This window comes from Silene latifolia, chromosome X (assembly GCF_048544455.1).
Source record: "Silene latifolia isolate original U9 population chromosome X, ASM4854445v1, whole genome shotgun sequence".
NCBI classification, from domain to species: domain Eukaryota; kingdom Viridiplantae; phylum Streptophyta; class Magnoliopsida; order Caryophyllales; family Caryophyllaceae; genus Silene; species Silene latifolia.
The window spans coordinates 40,110,824-40,121,473 of record NC_133537.1 but is presented as its reverse complement, the minus strand read 5'-3'; positions in this window follow the sequence as shown (position 1 = coordinate 40,121,473).

Here is a 10,650-nt window from a genome sequence, read left to right as displayed (position 1 = left end):
CATAGATACGTTTGATCTTTGTCACCAACCTTTAACTTTTTATTCATTATGTGTAATATTTCCGAGGTCGATCTAAAACATAAATTCCGTTCATGGAAACCGCCTTGCAGAATCATATCGTGTAATGAGAAAATGCAAGAATTATTTTCTATTACAAATGAAAAACCAAGTTTATCAAGCGCAGAAACAGAAATAATGTTTTTGGAAAGACTAGGTACATAATAGCAGTCATATAATGACAACTCAAATCCGCTTGGAAGCTGGATCACATATGTCCCCTTGAGATGGCAAAATACTCTTGCTCCATTTCCAACACGCAGTCCACCTCACCCTTTACGAGGGGTTCGATGTTTCGGAGCCCCTGCACATGATTACACAGATGAGAACCACAACCAGTATCAAGTACCCAAGTTCCGTAACTTGCGTGGTTAATCTCAATCATATGAATAAAAGTAGAAGAGAGAGAAGACATACCAACAGTTTAACACGACCGCCTTTAAGTCCTCATGATAAACAGGACATGTGCGTCTCCAATGCCCAATCTTGTGGCAATGATGGCATTCCATGTTTTCACTCTTGCTCTTTGTCATGCCTGATGAGTTACTCGCCTCACCAGGACCACTCTTCCCCGAACCCGACTTCTTGAACTTCGCCTTACCTCACGTTAGGTTTGCCGGAGCTTTGCCCTTACCTTTCCCTTTGTTTGACACAACGAGAACATCCTGTTTCGAACTCCCACTGAACTTCATGTCCTTCTCGGTCTGTACGAGGAGGGAGTGCAATTCATGGGGAGTTTTCTTCAAATCATTCATATAGTAATTCGCTCTGAATTGCGAATAACCATCGTGGAGTGAGTGAAGAATACGGTCGATAACAATATTCTCGCCGATGTTACGCTTAAAGGTCTCCGGTTTCTCGACATTCTCAATCATGCTGAGAATGTGTGGGCTAACCGGTTGGCCCTTCTGGAGTCTCGCATCAAAGAAGCGAGTGGTATGCTCATAGGTCACGATTCTCGGTGCTTTCGAGAATTCCTTAGTGAGCGTGGTGAAAATCTTGTTTGCACCTTGGGCTATGAAGCGTTTCTGCAAATTGGGTTCCATTGCAAAAATAAGTACGTTCTTTACCGCACCCGCTTCTAAAGCGAAATCGTTATACTCGTTGATTTCGTTAATTCCAGCCGTGGGGCCTGGGTTTAACGGCATGGGCTCAAGCAGATATCCGAGCTTCCCGTCGGCGGCAGATTCCGTAATCTTTGCCGCCTCCCGATCCGCGAAGTTGGATCCGTCATTCTTCGATCGAGTAGACTCGATTCATCCGACTCATGAAGATCCTAAGCCGTGGACTCACGGTCCAATGTGGCACTTGGCATTGGGTTATCACTTGAACCAGCCATTTGATGTTTAGCGATTTAAAATCGTGATCTACACCGAAAAAGAAAGAAAAACAAAACGAAATAAGCAACTCATCGAGGTGATTTAAGTCTATTTTAAAATTCATTTTAAACATGTAGACTCTCGCACTTGCATAATTGATCTCCCTCAAGAAAGATACAAGTGATCCCAAGACTCAATTTCTGTAAATTGATAAGCCAACTGCTTAGCTAATTCTTCCGTAAGAACTCTTGGTCGATAGATTTCCGTAAATCCTATCTATAGTCCACCATGATCACAGGATCGCATTTAGTGACCATAGTGTTGAGATAAAATAGGTCAATCGGTTCCAACTTACCCGACGTAGAAGGGGTCATAGTATGCCTACCGACGAAGAAGGGACTCATTTGAGTTTGACCTATAAAGACCGTTCTCAATTTTAGTTTATACGAGGAAGATCCCATCAACAAAATTATAATTCATTTTAAGTGAACGAATAACTAGCGTTTGTCGTGAATGAATTTATTTGGATGATGGCTTAAAACGTGTGACATGAGAATGTCAATGAAAACTAACTCGTGACCTCTATATGTGTCAGTTTTCATGCAATAAATTATAGGTGGTTTGGTTTTTAGGCGGAATATGATGCAAATAATCGTTGCGAAAAATAAATAAAGGAATGCAATACGTAAATAAAAATTTCCTAGTGTGGCCTATCCTAGTATAAGAACAAAATACAACTTTGGAATCCACCGTTGGACCCGAAAAGCTTGTCTTGATGTTCCATCTTGATCCAAGTAGCGGGAGTGAGCATCTGGTCTCCATCTTTGGTCTTCTCAAAAATTACAATTTAAAATTACAAATATAAACCTATTTACATTCTAATTAAAGCTGTAATTACAAGTGAAAAATCCAAAACGGAGATGCGAGATCTCAAAATACAACCAAGACCGTGTTCCATCATTACGGTAACACGTTCTACTAAGGCCACACTAAGTTACAACCGTTTGTAAAAAAGATAAATACGTAATAAAAAGGCATTCACGACATTCATAAATATACGATAAATAAAATGCATCAACTAAAAAAAAAATTCATTCGTGACATAATTCCGTAATTATGTTAAATTTATCCAAACCACCTTTTAATGATTAAAATTCATGTGATAAAACCGCTTCTATCATTTAATCTTAATCCATTACAATCCGTCATTTTAAAGACGCTTTAAAACAACTATATGGTACGTGAGTGAACTGATTCACTATTAAGCGAGTGTACTATATCCGTATAAAGTACATATTGAAGCCAAAAGAAAATTTAAATCAAAAGAAACAAATTTTCAAAGCTTTTAAAGATTAAAATCCCTCGATCCAGGGACATGAGTGCTCGATCGAGGGACAAAGGGCTCGATCGATCAACTGCAAGTCGATCGAGAGGTATGCTAACCAGGAGGTGCTCGATCGACAACACCGGTGGTCGATCGAGTACCTATATCAAAAATCTGCTCGATCGAGTACGAGGACAACTCGATCGAGCGGAGGGGTTTTGAAAGGTCGATCGATCGAGTACAAAGAAGGACTCGATCGAGCAAAAGGTTTTTGAAACGGGGTCGATCGAGTACAACAGGGACTCGATCGAACAAAACAAGACAGAAAAAAGCACTCGATCGAGTAGAAATACGCTCGATCGAATGCTTATATGGCTGAAACTTCAAAACCCTCGTGAAAACAGTTTGTCGAGACAAAATCAATTGCAATTTTGATCGAAAACGCATCAAAACAAATTTAACAATTGACAAAAACTTGACATGTTGCTATAATCTCCGTATAAAATAACAACATGTAAAAACAACATGAAAATTGAAACAAAACAGCCGTGTAAAACATGAAACGGCATGGATTTCGAGACAAAACAACAACTAGAGCAACCGTGTAAACAGGACACGGTTCCCAAAGCAACCAAAGACGCAGTAATTAAAAAAAAATTTCTGCCGAGTAAAAAAAAATTATGGCTGCCGAGTAAAAAAATGTGAGCCGTGACAATTTTTTAACCATAATTCATCGTTTCAACAATCGTTTGATGAAAAACACATATAAAATTTTACGTGGCCTCGCTCTGATACCACTTGTGGGTTAATATCCGTATACTACCCCTTTAATTGTAGGACTATAACGTAAAATTTACATGTGAATATAGTCATAAAACATAAAAACGATAAGAAATTAGAATCAACCTCGGGTCCTTATAGTGCGGCGTAGAGAACAGAAATCAAACCAGATTCCCTCCTAATTGTTACACCCAAGACTTTGTCCGAGATATGCCCTTGTGCTAGAACAGTGTTCTCCGATTGCCTTGCAATATAGGGAGAACTGATGTATGTTTTGTCGAGATGAGAGATCTCAGGTTTTTCAGAGAAGAATACTCTTCAAAACCCTAGTTTTTCTGTAAATGAAATTGTCTAGGTCAAAAGGAGAGGGAGTCTCTCCTTTTGTTTGGTTCGGCCGGACCGAGTGCATGCATGGGGAAGTGGGCTTCCACTTCCTCTTAATTTTAGCTCGAGGTCCGGTTAGCCAAATGCTAAAATGTATATGACGGGTTTATATTATAAATCACATTATCGGTTATCGGAAATTAAGGCATCAGCTAATAATACGGGTTAGCTGAATTATTAATTCGTGTCCGACAAAGCAGTATTGTATAATTATATTCAATATACATTTAATTAAATATAAATCGTTTATATTTAATTTTACGAATTAATCAGTTAATTCGCCTTAGCCCATGATATTTAATCCGTATTAAATATAATATCTCAACATCACATATTTGACTAATTACTAGTCAAATAACCTCGGACTAACTCGGTTAGTCAATTTTGGCATCTACATGACAAGATTTCCATATCTTTATCACGTCTCTCGAACGTATCCTATAGGTGTGACTTTTAGGGACCAGTTGATCACCGCCATCTGTATGACAATAACGTCAAACTTATCTAGCAAGCCAACCGTTATTGATAAACGTGGATCAACTGATAATAATACCAAAGTATGCCCTTTGATCCTTTTAGAGGTTTATAAGTCCTTGCACTAACTGTTAAGGACACCAACCCCAACAGATGGAACATCAAGACAAGCTTCTCGGGTCCAACGGTGGATTCCAAAGTTGTTTTATGTTTTGTTTTACTAGGATAGGCCACACTAGGAATTTTTATTTACGTATTGCATTCAATTATTTATTTTTCCGTAACGATTATATGCATCATATTCCGCCTAAAAACCAAACCACCTAATAATTGCATGAAAACTGACACATATAGAGGTCACGAGTTAGTTTTCTTTGACATTCGTATGTCACACGATTTTTATAAGCCATCACCCAAATTAATTCATTCACACAAACGCTAGTTATTCGTTCACTTAAAATGAATTATAATTTTGTTGATGGGATCTTCCTCGTATAAACAAAAATTGAGAACGGTCTTTATAGGTCAAACTCCAATGAGTCCCTTCTTCGTCGGTAGGCATAATATGACCCCTTCTACGTCGGGTAAGTTGGAACCGATTGACCTATTTTATCTCAACACTATGGTCACTCGTACGATCCTGTGATCATGGTGGACTATAGATAGGATTTACGGAAATCTATCGACCAAGAGTTCTTCCGGAAGAATTAGCTAAACAGTTGGCTTATCAATTTACAGAAATTGAGTCTTGGGATCACTTGTATCATTCTTGAGGGAGATCAATTATGCAAGTGCAAGAGTCTACATGTTTAAAATGAATTTTAAAATAGACTTAAATCACCTCGATGAGTTGCTTATTTCGTTTTGTTTTTCTTTCTTTTTCGAGTGTAGATCACGTTTTTAAACCTGCTAAACAACAAATGGTCTGGTTCTACGATAACCCAATGCCAAGTGCCACATTGGACCGTGAGTCCTGGCTTAGGATCTTCATGAATCGGATGAATCGCCTACTCGATCAAGAATGATGGATCCAACTTCGCGGATGGGGAGGCGGCATTACGGAATCTGTCTGCTGGCTGACGGGAAGCTCAAATATCTATTAGAGCCTATCCCGGCAAACCCAGGTCCCACGGCTAGAGCTGCTGAAATCACCAAGTTTAATGATTTACGTATGGAAGCGGTGCGATTAAAAACGTACTCATTTTTGCAATGGAACCCAATTTGCAAAAACGCTTCATAGCCCATGGTGCAAACAAGATTTTCACCACGCTCACTAAGGAATTCTCGAAAGCACCGAGAATCGTGACCTATGAGCATACCACTCGCTTCTTTGATGCGAGACTCGAGAAGGGCCAACCGGTTAGCCCACACATTCTCGGCATGATTGATTGAGAATGTCGAGAAACCGAGACCTTTAATCGTAACATCGGCGAGAACATTGTTATCGACCGCATACTTCACTCACTCCACGATGGTTATTCGCAATTTAGAGCGAATTACTATATGAATGATTTGAAGAAAACTCCCCATGAACTGCACTCCCTTCTCGTACAGACCGAGAAGGACATGAAGTCCAGTGGGAGCATGAAACAGGATGTTCTCGTTGTGTCAAATAAAGGAAAGGGTAAGGGCAAAGCTCGGGCAAACCTAGCGAGGGTAAGGCGAAGTTCAAGAAGTCGGGCTCAGGTAAGAGTGGTCCTGGTGAGTCGAGTAACTCATCGGGCGCGACAAAGAGCAAGAAAGATAACATGGAATGCCATCATTGCCACAAGACCGGGCATTGGAGACGCACATGTCCTGTTTATCATGAGGACTTAAAGGCAGGTCGTGTTAAACCCGTTGGTATGTCTTCTTCTTCTACTTTTATTCATATGATTGAGATTAACCACGCAAGTTACGGAACTTGGGTACTTGATACTGGTTGTGGTTCTCATCTGTGTAATCATGTGCAGGGGCTCCGAAACATCGAACCCCTCGTAAAGGGTGAGGTGGACCTGCGTGTTGGGAATGGAGCAAGAGTAGCTGCCATCTCCAAGGGGACATATGTGATCCAGCTTCCTAGCGGATTTGAGTTGTCATTATATGACTGCTATTATGTACCTAGTCTTTCCAAAAACATTATTTCAGTTTCTGCGCTTGATAAACTTGGTTTTTCATTTGTAATAGAAAATAATGCTTGCATTTTCTCATTACACGATATGATTTACTGGCAAGGCGCCTCTCCATGAACGGAATTTATGTTTTAGATCAGACCACGGAAATATTACACGTAATGAATAAAAGGTTAAAGGTTGGTGACAAAGATCAAACGTATCTATGGCACTGCCGTATGGGACACATTAATGAGAAACGCGTAAAACAGCTCATCAAACATGGAGCTATCTCGGCCTTTGATTTTCAATCATATGGCACGTGTGAATCATGTCTCATCGGTAAGATGACTCGGATTTCCTTCAAAGGTGTTGGAATGCGCGCTGCTGACCTATTAGGGCTCATACACACGGATGTATGTGGTCCTATGTCAATCACCGCACGAGAAGGCTATAGGTATTTCATCACTTTCACGGACGATTTGAGTAGATATGGCTATGTCTACTTAATGAAGCACAAAAGTGAATCCTTTGAGAAATTCAAGGAATACCAAAATAGGGTACAGAACCTATTGGGTAGAAAGATAAAAACACTGCGTTCGGATCGTGGTGGCGAGTATCTTTCTCACGAGTTTGATCAACACCTAAAGGACTGGGGATTGCCCTACGCTTAACTCCACCGGAACACCTCGGTTGAATGGTGTGTCCGAACGGAGAAATCGAACACTACTTGATATGGTTCGATCCATGATGAGTCACACGGTTTTACCTGATTCATTATGGGGTTATGCTCTTTGTCACCGCTCTAATACTTAACCAAGTCCGTCTAAAGTCATTGACAAGACTCCATATGAACTATGGAAGGGAACGGTCCCTAACTTGTCCTTTATACGGGTTTGGGGCTGCGAAGCTTATGTCAAGTGGAGACACGAGGATAAGCTCGGCCCGCGATCGGTCAAGACATACTTTATAGGTTATCCTAAAGGAACGCTTGGTCATTACTTTTATTCGCCAACCGAACAACGTGTTTTTGTTGCGGCTAGTGCGACATTCTTAGAGAAGGAATTTCTCGAGAATGCAAAGAGTGATAGAACCTTCGACTGTCGGAGGTTCCCAACCAAATACCGAGCAACCATTGGAGGAACCTATTCCTTCAATCCCTTGCTGCGTTAACATTCCCGAGGAACCTAGGAGGTCGGGAAGAGTCTCTATTCCTCCTGACGACATATTGGTATGGTCGAGGAACATGACATAGATGACGTTCTACTCTTAACGAGTAGTGAACCCGCAACCTATAAAGGTGCCATGACAAGTTCTGACTCAAAGCTATGGCTTGAGGCCATGCAATCCGAGATGGACTCCATGTATGAGAACAACGTGTGGGATCTTGTTGACTTACCTGCTAAGGTTCGTCCCCTTCAATGCAAATGGCTTTACAAGATAAAGCATTCTGTGGAAGGTCAACAAGATATCTACAAAGCACGACTAGTTGCTAAAGGTTTCACCCAAGTGCCAGGTTTGCACTACGATGAGATTTTTGCACCCGTAGTTATGCTGCGTTCCATTCGGATTATCTTAGCGATTGCCGCTTTCATGACTATGAAATTTGGCAAATGGACGTGAAGACCGCCTTCTTAAACGGCTTTTTGGAGGAAGAGTTGTACATGGTACAACCCGAAGGTTTCATCGATCCAGTACATCCTAAGAAAGTGTGCAAGCTTAAGTGTTCCATTTATGGACTTAAGCAAGCATCAAGGAGTTGGAATCATCGCTTCGACCAAGTGATAAAAGAAAATGGATTTACTCGATCGGTCGAGGAACCATGTTTATATATCAAGTCGAGTGGGAGCAAGATTGTCTTCCTAATATTGTATGTTGACGACATACTCCTGATTGGGAATGACATACCTCTCTTAACTTCGGTGAAAGTATGGTTGAAAAACCATTTCCAGATGAAAGATCTGGGAGAGGCACAAAGAATTCTAGGCATCCGTATCTATCGAGATAGATCACGACGGATGCTATCTCTCGATCAGAGTCTTACATAGACAAAGTCCTAGAGAGATTCAGCATGACTAACTCCAAGAAGGGGTTCCTTCCTATGGCTCCAGGGGTGCATTTGAGCAACTCTCAGGCACCAGAGACACCGGAAGAGAAAGAGCGCATGACACGGATTCCATATGCTTCGGCAATAGGATCAATCATGTATGCCATGATATGCACACGTCCGGACGTGGCATATGCATTGAGTATAACAAGTCGATTCCAACAAAGATCCGGTGAACCACATTGGTTAGTCAAGAACATTCTTAAGTACCTACGGAGGACTAAAGATTGGGCATTGACTTATGGAGGCTCTCAAAAGCTATGCGAACCGATTCTGCAGATGCTAGCTTCCAAACGGATCGAGATGACTCGAAATCTCGATCTGGATTCGTTTTTACTCTTAATGGCGCTATGATCACCGGAAGAGTTCAAACAAACTCACATAAAGAGATTCTACGACTGAGTCCGAGTACTATGCCGCGTCTGAGGCTACAAAGGAAGCGATATGGATGCGTCAATTCTTACATGGGCTATCTCGAGTGCCCGGTTCGAATGACCCGATCACCATCTATTGCGACAATAGTGGTGCCATCTTCCAAGCTAAGGAGCCAAAGTCTAGCAACAAATCTAGACATGTACAACGGAAAGCTCATCTAATCCGGGATTACGTGGAGCAAAAGGAAGTAGTGATAGAAAAGATTGCTCTGAGATGATAACATAGCAGATCCTCTCACTAAAGCATTACGACAAGATAAGCATGAAGGGCACGTTAATTCCATGGGAATTAAACGTGTTCCTAAGTTGTAGTACTCTTTTATGGATCAGATTCATTCTCTCTTGTACTCTATACGGCATCATCGTTTTGATATTTTATATATATATTTTGTTTGTCATGTGGATTTGTACGACAAATTTTGAACACCACAAAGTGAACTGAACGAACATTATATCTTTTCAGTCCTTAATTGCCCACATGAGCTGATAACTCTGGAAATTATTTTGTGACGTTGGTTGATGGTGGGTTCAACGAGCCATAAGTCAACCGGTTGACTGACCAATCACAGAGGCGATTTATACGGATATTTCGTAGGACACACAATTGTGACATCGACGTGGAGTCCTAAATGTTTTATAACATTCGTTGCCCGGTCGTGGATAGGACTTCCATGGTGATCCTAAGAGTCGATTCTTTTGACTATCGACTGTCTCTTGAGACTAAGGCAGATTTTGGGTGACTTTGGTTTCTTTCTCACGGTCATCCGTAACAGGGGGCCAAGTAGATTTTTTCTGGGTCATTTCATGCCGTGCTTAGATCGGAAGGAGTCGAGTTGAAGGAAATATTCAGCCTTTATCGTGTACTCGATATTTCTCGGGGCCACTCGAGGAGTCAGAATCAAATGCATGGCCATGCTCGGATACGGATTCGTTTTATCGGTTGAGTTACTCTCTAGTCGGGGAAACCACTCTAGATACAGATCGATTGTAAAATACGACCTTTGTGGATCCGGATCCGCAAATTGTTTTACATTGAGTGGGAGAAATTTTAAATGAATATGAGAATCGGTTATCGCACATACACTTGTACGGACAAGTGGGAGTTTGTTGGAGCTTGTGTCCTCCAGTTAGTGCGGATAACGTCATTGCACATGCACTTGTACGGACAAGTGGGAGCTTGTTGGGGTTGGTGTCCTTAACGCTTAGTGCAAGGACTTATAAACCTCTAAAAGGATCAAAGGGCATACTTTGGTATTATTATCCGTTGATCCACGTTTATCAATAACGGTTGGCTTGCTAGATAAGTTTGACGTTATTGTCATACTGATGGCGGTGATCAACTTGTCCCTAAAAGTCACACCTATAGGATACGTTCGAGAGATGTGACGGTATGAAAATACAATCATGTAGATACCAAATCGACTAACCGATTAGTCCGAGTTATTTGACTAGTAATTAGTCAAATATGTGATGTTGAGATATTATATTTAATACGGATTAAATATCATGGGCTAAGGCGAATTAACTATTAATTCGTAAAATTAAATATAAGCGTTTTATATTTAATTAAATGTATATTGAATATAATTATACAATATTGTTTTGTCGGACACGTATTAATAATTCACTAACCCGTATTATTAGTCGATGCCTTAATTTCCGATAACCGATAACGATTTAT